Below are 19,155 nucleotides of genomic sequence, written 5' to 3'. Positions count from 1 at the left end.
CTTTGCGAGGGCCTGGGCAGCCCCGCAGGTCGGGCGCGCGCTCATCGTTGTTGTGTTGTCTGGGCTGCAAGACTGATGCCCACGCAGGCTTTGTAACCCCCAGCTCGCAGGGGCCCCCTCAGGATCTCCCCGCCGACCCGGGCTCCCAGAGGAGGGGCCGCAAGGCCGGCGCGCAGGGCCCACCCGGAGCGGAGCGGAGCGAAGCAGATCGAAGCGCGGCACGGGGCGCACAGTGGGTGCTGGGGGCCAGGCCGGGCCGCGCCCGCTCCCCTCCCCGGCACGCTCCGCGCAGGAACGTTCAGGCTGCCCACACGGTCTCAGGGTCTATCTGCTGCCAGCGACCCCCATTCCCACAACAAAGACGGTCGTCTGCCCGGGTCCACCTCCCTCTGAGCAACCGGGACGCGCAGCAGCTGAGGAGCGTCCCCGTTCCCCCGGGCGGCAGCCCAGTGGGCCGGCTTCAGAGCCGTCCCTGGTAGGTGCAGGTGTGCGAGCACCCAGGTCAGCCCGGGCCCCGCCGGGACAGGGACCGGGAAAGAGGCCGAGACGCGGTCGCGTAAAGACCGGACAAGGCCCTAAGGTGGCGCCCACGGGGCGCCGGCAACACCGCCTCAGCCGCGATTTAAAGGGCAGTGAGGGCGGAGGGATACCGGCCGCCGACCGGCCGGCCGCGAATCCCTCCGCCGCGAGGGGAGGGCACGGCTCGCGCTGAATCGCCCTTTGTCCCTCCGCCGTCGGGAGCGCCCGGCGCGGAACTCGCTCCCCGCGCGTGCCCGCGTCCCGCACAGAGCCCAGTGGAAGCGCCGCGGCGGCCAGGCCGGGCGGGAGGCGCGTGCACGCAGTGGCGGCCGCGCGGCACGGTGTCCCTCCGCCGTCGAGGCCGCGGCCTCCTTTTCGTATCCTTCCACCGTGCCCGGGCGGGGTCCGGGCGGCTCACCGGGGGCGGCGACGCGGCGGCGGTGCGGGTGGCGGGGCTGCGGGGAGATGAGGTGAGGACGCCGAGGGACCGGAGGCGGCACCGCGCGGCGCACGGACCTGGGACTCGGAGTCCCGAAGCCGACGGACGCGTTCCGTACGGACGGCCGTGCGCGAGGCGGAGGTGAGGCCCCGGGCGGCGGGGCTTGGGGGCGGGCGCCGGGGGCGCGGCGAGCTGAGACCGAGGGCGCGGGAGGCGCGGCGGCGGCGGCGGCCACCGGGTGGGGGCGGGGGGCTCGGCCGCCGCGGGGACTCATTTTTCCCGTCAGCGGAGGGAGCGGGCGGTGCTGCGGCCCGCGCCGCCATCTTGGATTTTACTCTCCATTTTTCTCTGGAATTATTTTTGGTGATTAATTTTCTGAGGGGACCGGGACTTGGGGCCCGGCGGCGCGGTCCCGCATCGCAGCTGCCGGGCAGCGGGGCGTCGGACGCGCCCCGAGGAGGAGCTGGGCGGCGCGGACGGTGAGTCTGGGGAGGGGAGGCGCCGGCGCGGGTGTGCGGGGGGCGGCCTCGGCGCCGGGGCGGGCGGGGGCGTGGGGGGCCGCGGGCCGGGGCCGGTCGCTGGGCTGCGGGAGCCGGTGGCGGGTGGGGCTGGGGCCGGCGCGAGCGGCCGGGCGCGGGGGGCGGGGCTTCTTCCGGGCCGGTGCGGGGCCTGCAGTGGTGGCCGCAGCCGGAAGGGAGCAGTAGCGGCCGCCGGGCAGCGTCGGGGCCGGGCCCGCGGCCGCACGAGGGGAGCAGCCCCGCCGCTCGCGATTGGGGGACTCTGTTTTCCCTGTTCTCCAATGGGCAGCCGTGAACCGTCTCGCCCAATCTGCTCCCACTGCCGCGCTGAACTTTTTGTTTTTGTTTTGGCTCGAGCGCATTTCGGAGCCCTCGGGAGCCCGTCCTGCAGCCCACCCTCCTCCCCGACGGCGCCCCCGGCCGTGGCTCGGCGTCCCCGCGGCCGCTGCTTCCCCTCTGTGCTTTATCCGCTCTTCCTTCGTCCCCTGGTGTCTGTCTGTCCTTCCACTTATCCGCGGATGATGTGCACCGTTGCCACCTCCGCCTTGAAAGGGGAACAGGCAGGTTTTCACAATGACAACTCGATCCAACTTGCTGGATTCGCGTAGAAACAAGTTGGGTGCTGAAAAATTCAGTCTGGGTTTATAGGGTCCGGGTCCGGAGCAGTAACTTACGATCTGCCAAGTAGTGCAGCGTTGGGGATACTGGGGAGGCGATCATGTGTTTTTTGAAGTTAATATTTAAGAATTTGCCAAATGAAATTTACCTGGAGTGGAGATTGTTTTCCTTAGAATAGTGGGCAGGTGAATTAATTTGATTGATTGTGATTCTTCGTGTTTTTTTTAGATTTAAACCAGTTTGACACAAAGTGTAGGTGAGGATGGCCTTACAGGTTCCAGCTCTGCTGGGTGGGATCTTCAGAGGGAGCAGTTGCCACCTATAACTTTCTTCCTCTAGTCTTTAATTTTGAGAACACGCCTATAATATTGGTGATTAGTAGTAAAAACATATTTTGAAAAGGGATGAGGAAATCCTTTTTGCCTGAAATAATCACAGATACTGTGTGCATGTTGAAATACATAAATTGCTACTTGCTGTAAATACAGATTTATTGTGTACCTGAAGGTTTAGCAATTTGAAGCGCAGGTGTGGCCCTGTCTCTCTCGGAGCGCCTTATAATCCCGGGATGAGAGTCTGCAAACGCTCTAATCCCGACGTCTGTGGAAACTTCAGCCCGTTTTTCACTTTTTAATCTCTAAGCATCTACATTCTGGTTCATCTCCCAGGCTCTGGCTGCACTAGCTTCCCATGCCTGGTCCCTGTCGGCCGTGCCCTGCCCGGCATTCCTCCACCCCTTTTCTCCACCCCCGTACACACACGTCCTTGGGAAAGGCCCCGTGAGAATGTTGCCACCTGATGAAACCTACACACACACACACACACACACAGAGACACGAGTCTCTTGTTATCTGGTCCGCCCAGGAGCAGGTACAGAGTAGGTACTCATAGACACTTGATGAATGGGTTCATGCATTAATCTCCAAGTTGTCAAGCTTAATAGTTTGAATTAGTTTTTCAAAATAAATCCACTTTGTTATTTACAAGCATCATTATTTTTTAAAAACTGAGTTGGAGAGTGAAGGGAATATGATAGATACTTCTTCAAGCAGAGAGTAGGACTTGATTCTTTATCCGTAATCTTTGAAACCAAGCTGTTGCATCATTTTCCAAGTGCTCTCGCGCCTGTGTTTTTCATCTGCCTTCCCAAACACCCTGAACTGTTCATTGTCGTAGCAGACGCCGGTGGGCAGTACTGGGGAAGGTGGAGGTGGATGGAGAGTAGCTGCTTCTGAGAGGGAGAGGCGCGTGAAGGAAGTGTCCTGGTGTCTGCGTGTCTTTCAGCAGGGAGTTTGGTGGGTAGAGGAAGTTTTTGGTGATTTTTCTCTTGAGTTATTTGAAAATGGGATTGCATCAATTTGTAGGTTTATAGGGCATGGATATGTGGCCAGGTTGTGGGATAGAGATTTGTGTGTGTGGCATCTGAGCAGCCCTCTCTCGACAGGAATGCCCTTTCCATGGCTTACGGACCAAATCCTTTCAGATAAATCGTCGCAGTCCGGTTATTTCGTGTTTCTGTGTACCATGTCTGAGCTTAACTTTGTCTCCAGTAGCAAAATCCTTCTCCTTGGGCAGGAGTTCCAGGACTGCGTCAGCCCTAGAACACTGATGGTTAAGAATCTTCCGCACACTTGAACCACAGGGCACATGTGTCTTCACTCCATCACCCTGTTAGCTCCAATACTGCGTGCTAAGTAAATGCAGGGAGTGATCCATCATGTGTGTGCATGGGGTTGATATGGGGCTAGCTGGCATCCAAATGAGACAGACTTGAACACCAGGCTATCTTCTAGGGCTGCATACAAAATTATGACTGCTGTATGTAATTTTAGGAATAGTTGAAGGACCATGGAATAAGAATCAACACCATTCTCTGCTCTGTCACTATTTGTATAAGTCATTGAGAGGACCTAGTCTCTCTTCGTCTACAGAATGACCCAACAACCTCTGAGGTCACTTCCAATCCAACATTCTACTAATGCTTCATCTTTTACCCTGTACTACCATCCTGTTTTCTCCTGAGAATTATTTTAGTCACATTTTGACACCTCCTAATTATCTCAGTTCATCTGCATGTTTCATGTAGTTTACCTCCTTTTTTTGAAATATCATTATGAGATAATCAAGTGGGTTTTAGAATTGAAAGACTAGGGTGTCAGTGGCCCCCAGAGCTTGATTGGGGGTCTGTATGGCTCTTACAATGCCAGTTGCATCTCTGCGAGCTAAGTTTGTCTATTATGATAGCATGCTAAAGAAGACGGTAAGCGGATCAAGGTATCATTTGCTGGTGAGAAACCTCTAGGTGGTACACGCTCAAGCACTGGAGGAAGCCCCAGACTTCAGATTAAAGATGAAGGTTTTAGACCCAGCCTTACCACTTAGTAGCTAGCACTTTGAGTTTAGGAAAGCAATTTGTTCTGAGTTTAGCCTCCTCATTGTAATACTAATACCTGTCTCACCTCACAGGGTTTCTGAGCTAGTGAATCCCGAGTCATGCATGTTAGGGTGAACCAGTAGAAACCTAATGCATGTGTTCTGACACCTGTATATCTAACTTGTGCCACCTTTATAGCAATGCCTGGCCAGCAGATCTTTAATGGCACTGGGATTGCCTCTCAGGCCCTGTGCAAAAGGCCTCTTCAGTGAATGGTCATTGTACTTCCTATTCTGTGCTTCTCTACCCTGTTCTCAGGTAACTTCTCCCCCCACACACATGCTTCCCTTTGATTTTGGTCCCTGGCTCCTGTAGTAGCCCTGACTGATTTTCTTGAAAGTAGACGCTCTCACGCGCCCTCTAGTGTTCCCTGGACATGACCAGTATTCCAGCACCACGAACAGTGCCTGGTGGCTCTGGTAGTCTCCGTAAGTTTGTTGAACTGAGTGGATTCTAGGTTTGCCCGACGAATCATTTTGTCTGTCTGATTTGTATAACAGGGTTGAAATATCTGATACATTTTAATGATCTCTGAGGAGTATTTTTATTTTCGAGGAAATGCTTATGTTGCATCATATGGAGAAAAAGATATTTTTAGTAAGAAAAGCAGTTTGCTCTTAGGAAGCTGGAGCTTTCCTCATTGAGAAGTAGAGGGGGGCTTGATCCTTCAGCCATTGAGCCAGTAGCACCGTAGGAAACTCCGCTTCTTTCTCCCCCATTGGAAAGGAAGCAGACGTCATTTAGGGTCCTGAAGAGTTTAGAGGAAATATTTGTTTGCTGCATATAAATAGGGACCAGGAGGGGTTTTGACCCAAAAAACGTAATTTTTTTTTTTAGACCGGGTCTTGTAGCCTCCCAGGCTGGAGAGCAGTGGTAGAATCCTGGCTCACTGCAGCCTCAATCTCCTTGGCTCAAGCACTCTTCCCACCTTGGCATCCTAAGTGCTAGAATTATAGGATGAGCCGCCATGCCTGGCCTCATTTTTATATTTACAATTTTGATGTATTTTTTCCTGATCATCCTATCTCAAGTCCGTTCTCACATGAGTCTCTCTCTCCTGACCAGCAGGTTGGCAGCATTCCAAGTACAAAGGCCCTGTGGTGGGAAGCTACCAGGCTGTTTCCCTTCCCTTTGTGTAAGTGCTCTGACCTCCATGCAATCAGAAACCATGTCTGTCTTGTTCTAGAGTTTTACTCTTCAAATACGGGGCAATGTGTGCTGAAAAATTTGTTTGGGGCCTGGCATGGTGGCTCACGCCTGTAATCCCAACACTTTGGGATTTTTTGGGAGGCTGAGGTGGGTGCATCACGAGATCAGGAGTTCAAGACCAGCCTGGCCAAGATGGTGAAACCCCGTCTCTACTAAAGATACGAAAATTAGCTGGGCATGGTGGTGGGCACCTTTAATGCCAGTTACTGGGGAGGCTGAGGCAGAGAATTGATGGAACCCAGGAGGCAGAGGTTGCAGTGAGCTGAAATGACACCCCTGCACTCCAGCCTGAGTGACAGAGCGAGACTCCGTCTCAAAAAAACACTTTTTTTTTTTGTTTGGGTCATTATTATGTTACTTTTGAGATGGAGTCTCGCTCTGTCACCAGGCTGGAGGGCAGTGGCGCAATCTCGGCGCACTACAACCTTCGCTTCCTGGGTTCAAGCTATTCTTCCGCCTCAGCCTGCCGAGTAGCTGGGACCACAGGCACGTACCACCACCCCTGGCCATTTTTTTTGTATTTTTAGTAGAGACGGGGTTTCACTGTGTTGGCCAGGATGGTCTCAATCTCTTGACCTCATGATCTGCCCACCTCGGCCTCCCAAAGTGCTGGGATTACAGGCGTGAGCCACCGCACCCGGCCTGTTTTATAAGATAGTAAGAGTACAGAGTCTCTCAGCCTGGGCCTGGCTTCATTTGGTTTTCTAATTCTCTAAGTTTTGTTCTCGTGTAAAATGGGGTATGGTAGTATTGCATGTGGGTTAAAGGGCTGTGGTGTATCTTCTTTTATAGGGCTGAAAATAATCTGTTTGACCAGCCACACCACAAACTAAACTTTATTATAACACAACCTGCAGTCCTTCTGAATGTTTAAGATGGGAGGTATAGTTTGGCATGATTTTTTTTTTATTTGAGACGGAGTTTTGCTCTTGTTACCCAGGCTGGAGTGCAATGGCGCGATCTCGGCTCACTGCAACCTCCGCCTCCTGGGTTCAGGCAATTCTCCTGTCTCCTCAGCCTCCTGAGTAGCTGGGATTACAGGCACGCACCGCTATGCCCAGCTAATTTTTTGTATTTTTAGTAGAGACGGGGTTTCATCATGTTGACCAGGATGGTCTCGATATCTTGACCTTGTGATCCACCTGCCTCTGCCTCCCAAAGTGCTGGGATTACAGGCGTGAGCCACCGCGCCCGGCCTGATTTAATCATACGTGTCGTTGCCAGAAGTTACATTCCTTCTCTTTGGAACCAGTGCTCAGCCTTGTGTCATAATTATTCTCTTGCACATTTGTTCTCTTTCAAATGGATGAGGTGATGAGATTTTTTTTTTTTAATATGTGACTTGTGGTGGGGAATGTAATGGAAATTTCTACTTGATTAAAGTTTTGTGAAGAGTGTTTTTGGCCTGCTTTGCTTTTGCCTTGGTTGCTTGGAAGGGAAGGGGAGACCTTAATTTGTGAGCAGTTTGTGCTCATTGAAAGCTTGTGCCAAACCCATTATACTGCTGGGTGTTGGTGAGGTTAAATGAGTCGCCTGCTCACGCTGCTGGAGTAAGGATGAAGCTGGGGTGGAACAGGTGCTTTGACTGCAGAGCCACATCCTTAGTCCCTATGTGGGCTGCCTCTGCAAAGCCTGGCAGCTGGAAAACTCAGTGGCCTCTAGCATCCAGCCCAAGAAACACCTTTTGGAAGCTTTTCCTCACACTTGTCCTTGCCCAGTAAGAATCTTTGATGTACTTGTAACTTCTGACAGAAACTGTGGGCTGTAAAGGCTGTACTTACAAACGTTTGACACTAGGTGGCGTTTGTTTCTAGAAACGTGAATGGCTGTTTGGGTCCTAGAGAAAACAGTGAAAAGAAGGAAGGCACCCTTGATTTTATTTCTAGGCACTACTAGGTAAGCAGATGGATCAAATGTGGAGACATGGGGAAGCAGGCATTTTTTGTTTTCTTCTGGAAGTTTTTTTGAGGACTTTCCCTCAACAACCCCATCTGTGAAAACCTTTGTTTTAAAGTATCTACTGAGATGAAGATATGAAGTCTTTCTTACATGAAATCCCTCATCATAAATACATACTGAATGTGATACCTAAGAATGAAGCAGTATTTTCTGTGATAAGGCAATTAGGAGTTTCTTAAATGTCTGGCCATGGATCAGTAGCCAAATAAGTAAGTCTAAGGATTGCGAATGTCTGATAATAAACTTAGCAGTAGTTGGGGGTTTGCTGCTTGAAATGTTTTGCTCAGCCATTCGCAGTGGCTCATGCCTGTAATCCCGAGGCAGGCGGATCACCTGAGGTCAGGAGTTCGTTCGAGGCCAGCCTGACCAACATGGAGAAAACCTGTCTCTACTAAAAATACAAAAATTATCTAGGCGTGGTGGTGCAAACCTGTAATTCCCATTACTAGGGAGGCTGAGGCAGGAGAATTGCTTGAACCCAGGAGGTGAAGGTTTCAGTGAGCTGAGATTGCGCCATTGCACTCCAGCCCAGGCAACAAGAGTGAAACTCTGCTTCAAAAAAAATTTCTTTTTGCTCAATGAGAAATGTTAATAGTTTCAGTTTTTATTTTCGGTCTTAATATAAATAGAAGAATGTTCAATCACAGTGCTTCTCAGGAAGATCACAGTTATCTGGCTTAGCCCAGTATGTGAGCAATCAGGTGTAATTAAAAAGCTAGCTCTTATTTTCAAAATCTATGTAACTCAGTAGCTGTATTTTATATCTTCAATTGAAAGACAGTGTATGACTTCAACTATTTATTTATTTATTTATTTATCGATAAGTGAGGTCTCACTCTGTCACCCAGGCTGGAGGCAGTGGTGTGATCTCAGCTCACTTTAATCTCCAACTCCTGGGATTTTTTTTAGACTCAGTCTCAAAAAAAGAAAGAAAGAAAACAGAAATGTATTTTCTCACAGATGTCACTGGAGAAGTGGGCTTGGGCAGGGGCTGACGAGCAGGTTGGCAGCATCCCAAGTACAAAGGCCCTGTGGTGGGAAGCTGCCAGGCTGTTTCCCTTCCCTTTGTGTAAGGATCTTTAACAGTTTGTTAAGGTCATATGTGTTTATTTTGAAAAGTTGAACATATAACTGGTAAAAATTACTGGTGATCTCATTCTCCAGTGTAGTCTCAGTCACTGTTAACCAGTGGTATATTGAATTGTTTTCCTACCAAATTGTAACTGAATTACTTGAAAAATGTTTTCTTTGCTTTTCCGAATAAAAATTTATGAAAGTCCTCTAACAGGGGTAGAACCTACTTCTTACTATTTTTTTGAGACAAAGTCTTGCTCTTTCACCCAGGCTGGAATGCAGTGGTGCAATCTCCTGGGCTCAAGCGATCCTCCTACCTCAGCCTCCTGAGTACCTGGGACTACGAGCATGCACCACTGTACCTGGCTTTTTTTTTTTTTTTTTTTTTTTTTTTTTTTGTAGAGACTGGAGTCTGACCATGTTGTCCAGTCTGGTCTTGAACTCCCGGCGTCAAGGAATCCACCTGTCTCAGCCTCCCTAAGTGCTAGGATTGCAGGTGTGAGCCACCACACCCACCCAGAACCTACTTTTTAAAAATGTGTGTTAATTCTTCTTTTTCAACTACTTAGGGATTGTTTCTCTGCCACTGGATAATTTCTCTTAAGATAAACTCTGCAGACAAGTTTAGCCTGTCAGCTGGCTCCAGGGTTCTTGGTAATGTCACAGAAATTATGTTAAAATTCTTGCCAGTCATTCAGAATCAGTGTTTTAACTTTTTGGCAGATTTTTTTTTTTTTTTAATCTGGGTTTGTATTTAGGATATTAAGCAAAAAAAGTAAAAATGGATTGGAATCAGAGTTATCAAATTGGACCCAACTTCTCAAAAGTCACCCAACAATTTATAATCCCATGAAGAGACCGTGGAAAGAGAAGGCATTGGCATTTGTTGAGGGGCCGTTGTTGTCTGCCATAGAACAGTCAGGGCTATGGGAACTTAGCCCATTTCCTATGAATGAATTCTGCTTTCTTTTGAAACATGTTAAAGTATTGAGGTTTTTGTTTTTTTCTGATTATAATAAATAGGTTCACTGTAAATGTTTGGGGAAAAAATATTTTTAAAAGTTATTCCCCACCCCCGCCAATGGTAGTATTGGTGATTTAGAATGTATCCTGGTGGTACTGGTAGTGGTAGATGTGGTATTAGGATATGATTAGGAGTTTCCTCTTTAAATACAACTTGAAATCATTCTTGAAATATTTTCCCCTTTAAATACGTCTCTTATTTTAGCAGTTTTCCAGTATGTTTTATATTGATCATGAATTGTCTCCCACCCCCACCTCCTTAGTTACGTTTGGTACCAGAATCTGGTGTGTTGCTTTTCCCATCTGTTGATCCAGTGAAACACATAAGGTGAATCTTCCTGTTGATCTCAGTGTTGGGTAAATCTTTTGGGGGAAGTGATGCTGCCCATCTTGGGGCATAATCACAATTGCATTTTCTTATACACAAAAATAGAAGGAGCAAAGCCTTACACAGTAGTCCTCAGGAATTCCACCTCATTCTGCTACTCAGAGTCTGTATTTCCAAACCAGAGAATTAACTAATCTATTCGTTTTTTAAAAATGTTTTTAACACAGATTCTATAAGCCCTCTGAAGTCAGTCCTTCTCAAATTAACTAACCTATTCCCATCACCTCCCAGTCCGTAATTTTAATTTACATTTGTCTTTTGTGGCCTGTGAATCAATCTCTCTCCATTTTTCTCTCTCTGATTCCTTATAGTCCCATCTGTCATGTGTTTCTTAAAGCTCTCTGTCTTCCTCACAAGTATGACATTATGTTTAAGACATTATGTCCATTTTAGAAGTTCTTTGTTGTTTCTGAGCAAGGCTTACAGTTCAGCAACAGCCCATCCTTTTCGTGAGTTCAGACTCATGAAATAAAAGGATTTGCTTTCTGGCCATCTACAGTCCTTGCCCGAGCTGATTACTCGATTCACGGCGTGGTCCCTCGTGTGCTCTCGGTTCTGTTTCTCACTGGTTGCTCCTTTTATGATCCTGTGCTGCTTCTCCTCGTCTTGACCTATACATGTTAAAGTGCCCCCCACACCCAGTCCTTGGATTTCTTTGATCTGCTGATTCCTAGATTCCATTTGATCCCATGGCTTGAAATACCATTAATACTTTGACTCCAAATTTTCAACTTCAGCTTGGAGCTGGACTCCAGAGCCTTGTATCCAGCTGCCAACTCCACTTGGATCTGTAGTGGGCATCTCAAAAATGACTTAAAACCAAAAAAGACCCCAAAAAGGGAAGAAAATATGACCAGAACCAAATTCCGGCACTGCAACCCCTGCCCAAACCAGTCTTTCCATGGTCTTTGTCATATCCCTAAATGTCAGCTCAGTTCTTCACATTTGAGACCTTTCTCTCACACCCACATCCAGTCTGTCAGCAATTCCTGACTATCAGCAGAACCTTGAGAAAAGATCTCGAAGCCAGCTACTTCTTGCCACTTCTGCTGCTGCAGCCAGCACTACTTCTCTGGTTTTATAGTAGTGGTAAATAGAGCACTACTAACTAATAACAGTGTTGTCTCCCTGCATTCTCTTGTCCTAGAAATTCTTAGTAGCTTCATTAGAACTGCTTTTTTAAAGTACCGTGTAGCAGGCTGCCAGCATGGTCCTTTAAAACTCTGCGTTGGATCATGTCACTCCTCTGCTGTCTGTCTCACTGGGAGTAAATGCCCATCTCAGCAGTGGCTTTGAAGCCCTTCTTTCCTGTAGCAGCCTCTCTGACCTCATCCTCCCACTCTCCCCCCATATTTGCCACAGTCACACCAGCCTCTGGACTTTGTGCCTACCCTTCCATTTGTCTAGTGCACTCTTCCTGCCTGGTGCCTCTCTGTCCCCTCACATCCCTTGCTCTCTTAGAAAATAGCCACCATCACCCTCCTACTCCACCTGAAACACTCCCTGCCACCGTAAGTGGCTTATTCCCTGCAAAGGTGCTGACATTTATTCATTAATTTATTATTTCCTAGTGCTTTTTTTCCATTAGAATATAAGCATAGATGAGGGCAGGAACCTTGTTTTGTTTGATGCTGTATCCTGAGTGCCTGCAACAGTGTCTGGAATATAATAGATGTGTAATGATTTTCCTGACATTTTTATATTGGGAAATCAGAACAGAGAATGATTTGTAACTTAAAATGGCAAAAGCCGCAGTTACTTTCCAGCTAATATGCCATTTAAGAAGTGGTCAGTACTTTCTGGAAATTTTTTTCTAACAATTTGGGACAAAAATTGAGGCCATTTTTAATTCTAAATGTAGTCAGGGGCTAACTAGCTCAGAGTGTGCCAGCCAAGCCGTGACCAGGGGGCATTTCCACGTGAGCCAGCTGTGTTCCGTGACAGTCTGCATCCTTGTTTGTCTGTCTGCGTCCTTGTTTGTTTCTTTTCTTTTTTCTTGAGACGTAGGCCTCGCTGTATTGCCCAGGCTGGAGTGCAATGGCCCAGTCAGTCTTGGCTCACTGCAACTTCTGCCTCCCGGATTGATGCAGTTCTCCTGCCTCAGCCTCCTAAGTAGCTGGGATTATAGTGCACACCACCACACCTGGCTAGCTTTTGTATTTTTAGCAGAGATGGGGTGTCACCATGTTGTCCAGGCTGGTTTCTAACTCCTGGCTTCAGGTGATATGACTGCCTCTAGCAATTCTTGTGCCTCAGACTCCCAAAGTGCTGGAATTACAGGTGTGAGATACCTCGCCTGGCCTCCACACAGTGTTTTCAGCCCCTGTTTGTCCATAGTCTACTACAGTATTGACTTGTGTGAGCTTTTTAAAAGCTCATCACTACCTTAAATGGGTAAGCTTATAATCCTAGAGGAAAGATCATGGCAGCAAGACCAGATTCCACACTTAGGAGGGTAGAACAAATGATGACCTGATTGTTAGTAGAATGTATATTCATTTTGAGCTAAAAATTTTTACAGATGTTTCATTTATCGGCTTAAGAAAGACCTTTTGATAGCTTCTATCACATGGACATGTGGAGAATCTCTCTGCTAGGCTACATCCAGACATGTGCAGTGCATTCATACTAGTGAAATTTAGCCACGTTCCGTGATTGACAGAAGTGCCTGTTACACTAAAGTACCTTCAGTTCAGATCATGTCTGTTGACCACAATATAAACAAGACCTCAGGGCACAGGTTTCTTCCGGTTTGGATTATAAACCCACATTTAGTTTAAATTATGTATACAGTAGAGTGAATCTCAGTCTGTGCTCCATGAACTGAACTGAAGTTTGCTGTTACTAAAGTGATTTATTGGTGAACTTTTCCTTAATCTCAGAAAAATGATTGGTTGATAATATAATTTCCTGATTTTTTGTTTCTTACTTTTTCTTACAATATTGTATTCTTCGCCCTAGCATGATAAAATGAATGAATAAGTAGCTTAGAGCAGTAACTCTCACAGCGGAGCTTGCATCACCTGGAGGTCTCATTACCATACGATTGCTGGGCCTCATCCCCATATTTTCTGCTGTCTGTCTCTTAAGTGGACATCTTGGTTGGGACTTAAAGACTCTATAAAGATTCCATAGATAATCTTTCTATTCCATATTTTTATTTCTGTTTCATATAATTACGCTTTATGTCTTATTTTTGAGGAATATTAGGCTCCTGAGAAGCCTAAAAATACATTGACCCTTCATTTATTCATCAGTCGTGTGTTAAATGTAGGCATGTGACAGTTGATTTCTGAAAGGACCAAAAGCACTTTTCCAGGTTCTTGTTCTTTGTCCCTGGAGGGTCAGAACTAGGGGGTGAACCAGAAAGCATAATGGCAAGTGGTAGGGAAGTTAGTGGCCGTAGCAGCTGTGGTTCCTGCCCTGTTTCTGTCAGTGCGGGAGCTTCTCTTACCCACCTTATCACCATGGACATCTCGAGAAAGAGGATTTGAAGAGGTCAGGCAGTATCTTTTATTTACAGTTTTTTAAAAAAAATCCAGAAATGGCCAGGCGTGGTGGCTTATGCCTATAATCCCAGCACTTTGCGAGGCCGAGGTGGGCAGATCACGAGGTCAGGAGATCAAGACCATCCTGGCCAACATGGTGAAACCCCGTCTCTACTAAGATATGAAAAAATTAGCTAGGTGTGGTGGCGTGCACCTGTAGTCCCAAGCTACTCAGGAGGCTGAGGCGAGAGAATCACTTGAACCCAGGCGGCAGAGGATGTTGTGAGCCGAGATTGTGCCACTACACTACAGCCTGGACAACAGAGCAAGACTCCATCTCAAAAAAAAAAATCAAGAAATAGTTTCTATTGTGCGGTTTAGATTACAACCTATTTATTTCATCAGTTGAGTGCCTCTAGGATGTACTGTGTGCTATACTAGATACACCAGGGCCAGAGATAAGAAAAATAGATTCTCAGCCTTAGGAACTCTCAATGAAGGAAGCAAACACTTAAACAATACAGTCACATAAGGGCTTTCAAATAAGTTTTATAGCATAAATATATAACTGGATTTGGCAGTGAAGGTCAAGGAACACTTCCTAGAGGATGTGAACACTGAACTGGGACTTAAAGAAATTAGGGAAAGAGATGGGGTTGTAACATTCCAGGCAGACAGAGGAGAAAGGTGAGAGGCAGCCATGGTGCATTGCCCGTCCCCCCATCCCCCCAGGTGGCCGGGGGAAATGGGTTCTATTTTATTTTAGACAGGATCTTGCTCTGCTGCCCAGGCTGGAGTCCAGTGGCACCATCTTGGCTCACTGCAACCTCTGCCTCCTGGGTTTAAGCAGTTCTTCAGCCTCCCGAGTAGCTGGGACTACAGTCACATACCACCAGGCCCAGCTAATTTTCGTGTTTTTGATAGAGACAGGGTTTCTCCACATTGGCCAAGCTGGTCTCAAACTCCTGGACTTAAGTGATCCACCTTCCTCGGCCTCTCAAAGTGCTAGGATTACAGGTGTGAGCCACCACTCCTGGCCAAAAATTCATTTTATTTAATGACCAAGTACACACACATTTACACATATATAACTAAAACAGTACTGTGTGGGATGCATTGTGAAATATTCTATTCTGTGTTCTTTCATTTTAAAAGAAATTACTGATCACAGCATAGTAAGAAAAAATGTTGCAAACAATTGGTATGTTACAATCCATAATTGCCCTAGTGCATTATCAATACTGAGCTATAATTTTAGGGAAAGTTGAGGAGTCTTGCTCTATAGAATTAGCCCATGGTAGTATTCTGTGTTCTCAGAGGAAAAAAAATTAACATAGCCTTGTTACCATGTATCCGCCCTGGACCTGGTAGGTGCTTTCTGTGTGATTGAATCACCCACCTTCCCAGGCCCTGGAGGTAAGGGAATTACTTGCAGCTATGTCACAGGACCTTGTACTGTGTTTTACAGAAATAACTCTTTTAGGGACATTATTTCATTTGATCTTCGGCAACCCTGTGAAGTAGATGGGGAAAACAGTATCAGCTTCACTTTATGGATAATGAAAGTTAAGGTTCAGAGAGGTTAAATGACTTTCCCAGTTACCAACTACCTATTCTAGTAAGAGACAGGTGGGATAGGAGCCCTCAACAGAAGTTTTCTCCAGACCACATAGCTTCTGAGAGTGTAAGCTAACTTCAAATATAAAATATATTTATATACATTTGCCACGTTTTCCTCATTTTCTTTTTTTCACTCTGTTGCCAAGGCTGGAGTGCAATGGCAGGATCACCGTGGCTTACTGCATCCTCAATTTCCTGGGCTGGAGCCATCCTCCCACTAAAGCCTCCTGAGTAGCTGTGACTACAGGTGCATGCCACCATCCTTGGCTAATTTTTTTATTTTTGTTTTTATTTTTTATATTAGGCTGTCTCTCTGTATTGCCCAGGCTGATCTTGAACTCCTGGCATCAAGCAGTCCTCTTGCCTCGGGCTCCCAAAAGGCTAGGATTATAGGTGTGAGCCACACTGCCTCGCCCATTTGCTTGTTGTTAATGCATCTTTACAACCAAAAACCTAATTCTAAATTTATCATACCAGGTTTGTGCTTCTCTGCCAATGAAAACTTATGCCACAGAGCATCCATTTTTCAGAAAGTACTGTTTCATTGGCTCTTGTCTAAAGGAACATAAGTAATATGAAAGACCATAGAGGTTAAGGAAATTGAAGAAAACAGGATATAAAATGGAATGTAGTCAAGGATTTTAGTCCCTTTAAGCTTTTTCTTTTGTGAGATGGTTCAATGATGGAGAGCTTTAACGTGGATGAAACTCAAAGCTTTTAAAGATCTAAGTCTTGATAAGGTCATTCATACTCAAATCTTGACTGCATTGTGATGGTAGGCTATAATTTTCAAAAACGGCCAGGCACGGTGCCTCACACCTGTACTCCTAGGACTTTGGGAGGCCAAAGTGGGAGGATCACTTGTGGCCAGGAGTTGAGGACCAACCTGGACAACATAGTGAAACCCTGTCTCTACTAAAAATACAAAAATTAGGCAGGCATGGTGGTGCCTGCCTGTAATTCCAGCTACTTGGGAGGCTAAGGCACGAGAATCACTTGAACCTGAGAGGCAGAGGTTGCAGTGAGCCAAGATTGCAACACTGCACTCCAACCTGGGGGGCAGAGCAAGACTCAGTCTAAAAAAGAAAAAAAAATTTGATGCTCTTCCAAAGTGCTAGGATTTGAATGCCACAGTACATATTGTTTTATGTTTTTGTCTGTTAATGTTCCATGAGTTTCTTTAAATGAAGTCCATTTTGGAATTTGTAGATAAGTATTCCACAAAACTGGGCGGGGGGGGGGGATCCAAGATCCAAGGCTCCCAGGAGACCACTGCTGCTCTTTTTCTCGCCTTTCTTCGTTCTTCATACTTCGAAAGTACACTGCTCTTACTGAGTGTGGTGGCTCATCCTAACACTTTGGGAGGCTGAGGTGGAGGGTGGCTTGAGGCTAGGACTTTGAGGCTGCAGTGAGCTATGGTCACACCACTGCACTCCAACCTGGGTGACAGAGCAAGACCCTGTCTCTTAAAAAAAAAAAGGTATGCTGCTCTTGAGTTCTATGCCTTTCTCCTAAATATAAGATATGTAATCATTCATAAGGGGTTTTAATGTTAAATGTGGTAAAATTTAATAATTGGAAAATTCTTAGCTTATAACTGATGTAGAATAGCTACAAGACTATTTAGAGATGCCTACAAGAGAAATCAAAAGACAAGCACGTTAAAAGTTGAATACTATAATCAAATTTAAATAGCGAGGGAACTAGAAGAAAAATTCATGTTAGAAAACAATTGTAAAGCTGTCTTTAGCATTGATCAGAATTTTTTTTTGTTTTGCCTTTCACCTAAGCATGTTGCTCACATGCACATCTTACCCTCCAGTGAACTCACACAGATATTCCTGTAACATGAAAGAGACCTGAGATCAGGTACAAATTAATGTTTTGTTTGTGTTGACTATCATTAAAGGTATGTCCAGGCATGTATTTCTGTGAATACTTCAAAATAATTTATCATTTGCGCTTTTCTATGTGTTTGTGGAAAGGAAATTGACCTTTGTCTGGTGTGAGAATTTGTTGAGCAGCAGAGCTGGGTTCTGCTCATGAGTCTGCTGCAGGCGGATTGTGTGGCTTTAGGCATGTAGCGTCAGTTTCATTTAGAAATTGAAAGAGTTACACTGGTGATCTTAATAGTCTAGTTTATATTAAAGCATGATTCCATAACGAGATGATATTATGAACGTCCAGAGTGTAATGTATAATATCCTCATTTCCAAAGGTCATTATAAATTAAACCATCCCCCACTATTCAAATCATTAGGTTCCTAAATTCAGATAGTAAGGGATAACCTTATATTCCCAAATACAGTAGCTTCTCAGTTTTGTTGCCATCGTGAAGGAATGATGGGCACTACTTTGATACTTGAATATTAGTCCCTTAAAATCTAGAACAGTGAATTCAAGCTAACAACAAAAAGATATGAAGTTCTTTACTCTTTGCTCTTGTCCCTCTGCTAAGTTTTGTTTGTAAGTGATGAGTAGCGAGCATAGCAGTAGTCTCTTACTGTGATGGACAAAGCCTAGCATAGATGCCTTTTCCTAAGCTTTCCTTAGAGAAGAGGAGATAATCACTTCCTTGTAGTTGACTCACCCAGTTCAGAGCATTACCAAAACATGTAATTTGAGCAGATTATAGAGCTGTACCTAGATATCAGTACAACAGGGCGCAAAGATGTTTCTTATTGTTTACTGAAAGAAATATTTGTTGAGCACCTGCTGTTTGTCAGTACTGTTCTAAACACAAGCAAGGAGCAATTCAGAATGAGTCTCTGCCTTCTGTAGTTTACATTCTGATCAGTCTGAGGGCACTGACCAGAGCAAGCATCATATGACTGGGGAGAGCCAAGATTGTCTTTAAAGAGTGGAGACATCAGTTACTAAGTTACAGTCATGCGTTGCTTAATGACAGGGATACTACACATTATGAGAAATGTGAGGTGAGGTGATTTTGTTATCGTACAGACATCATAGAGTGTGTGTCAGGCACGCATTCTAGAAACGTGAGGTGAGGTGATTTTGTCGTCAGGCAGTCGTCATAGAGTGTACTTACACAAAGCTAGGTGGGACAGACATACCTGGCCATTGCTCCTAGGCTGCTAACCTGTACAGCATGTTACTGTACCGACTACTGGAGGTCACACGCAACAATGTTATCTGTGTATCTGAACATATATAAACATAAAAAAGATACAGCAAAACGCAGAATAAAAGATTTTCAAATGGTGAAAAGGGCACTTTTATGAATAGAGAGCTTGCAGGATTTGAAGTTGCTCTGGGTGAGTCAGTGAGTGAGTGGTGGATGATTGCATAGACCGAGTACGTGTATACTACTGTAGACTTGAGGAACGCTGTACTCTAAATTTATTTTTAAATGTTTCTTGCTTCAGTAATTCACCTTAGGTCTCTGTAACTGTTTTAAAGTTTATTTAAAAAAAAAAGTTTCGACTCTTTTATAGTAAGAGCTTAAAATATAAACATGTATTGCCATACAAAAATGTATTCTGGCCACATGAGGCGGTTAACACCTATAATCCCAGCACTTTGGGAGGCCAAGGCAGGATCACTTTGAGGTTGGAAGTTCAAGACCAGCCTAGCCAACATAGTAAGACCCCATCTCTACTAAAAATACAAAAATTAGCCATGTGTGGTGGTGCATTCCTATAATCCCAGCTACTCAGGAGGCTGAGGCAGGAGAATCACTTGAACCTGGGGAGGTGGAAGTTGCAGTGAGCAGAGATTGCGCCACTGCACTCCAGCCTGGGCAACAGAGCAAGGCCCTGTCTCAAATATATATACTTTCTTAGTCAGGCACAGTGTCCCAAAGACTGCTTCAGCCCACAAATTGAGACCAGTCTGGGCAACATAGT

At 46.0% G+C, this 19,155-nt stretch overlaps 1 protein-coding gene across 6 annotated transcripts in view; it reads left to right on the top strand.

Annotated features, from left to right (window-relative positions):
• Window positions 1-919: 919 nt before the first annotated feature.
• Window positions 920-19,155, top strand: part of KMT5B (lysine methyltransferase 5B) — a 56,074-nt gene continuing 37,838 nt past the window's right edge. For 5 of the 6 annotated variants that reach the window (XM_035263560.3, XM_035263557.3, XM_035263552.3 and 2 more), the window contains exon 1: window positions 920-1,099. The gene's annotated coding sequence lies outside the window, so the exon portion shown is untranslated. Of the gene's footprint in view, window positions 1,100-1,805; window positions 2,037-19,155 lie in introns of those variants that run through there. The other variant, XM_035263556.3, reaches the window with a different exon arrangement.

Source organism: Callithrix jacchus, chromosome 10 (assembly GCF_049354715.1).
Source record: "Callithrix jacchus isolate 240 chromosome 10, calJac240_pri, whole genome shotgun sequence".
NCBI classification, from domain to species: Eukaryota; Metazoa; Chordata; class Mammalia; order Primates; family Cebidae; genus Callithrix; species Callithrix jacchus.
Note: the sequence above shows the minus strand (reverse complement) of the source record. Positions and strands in the feature narration are given on the sequence as shown.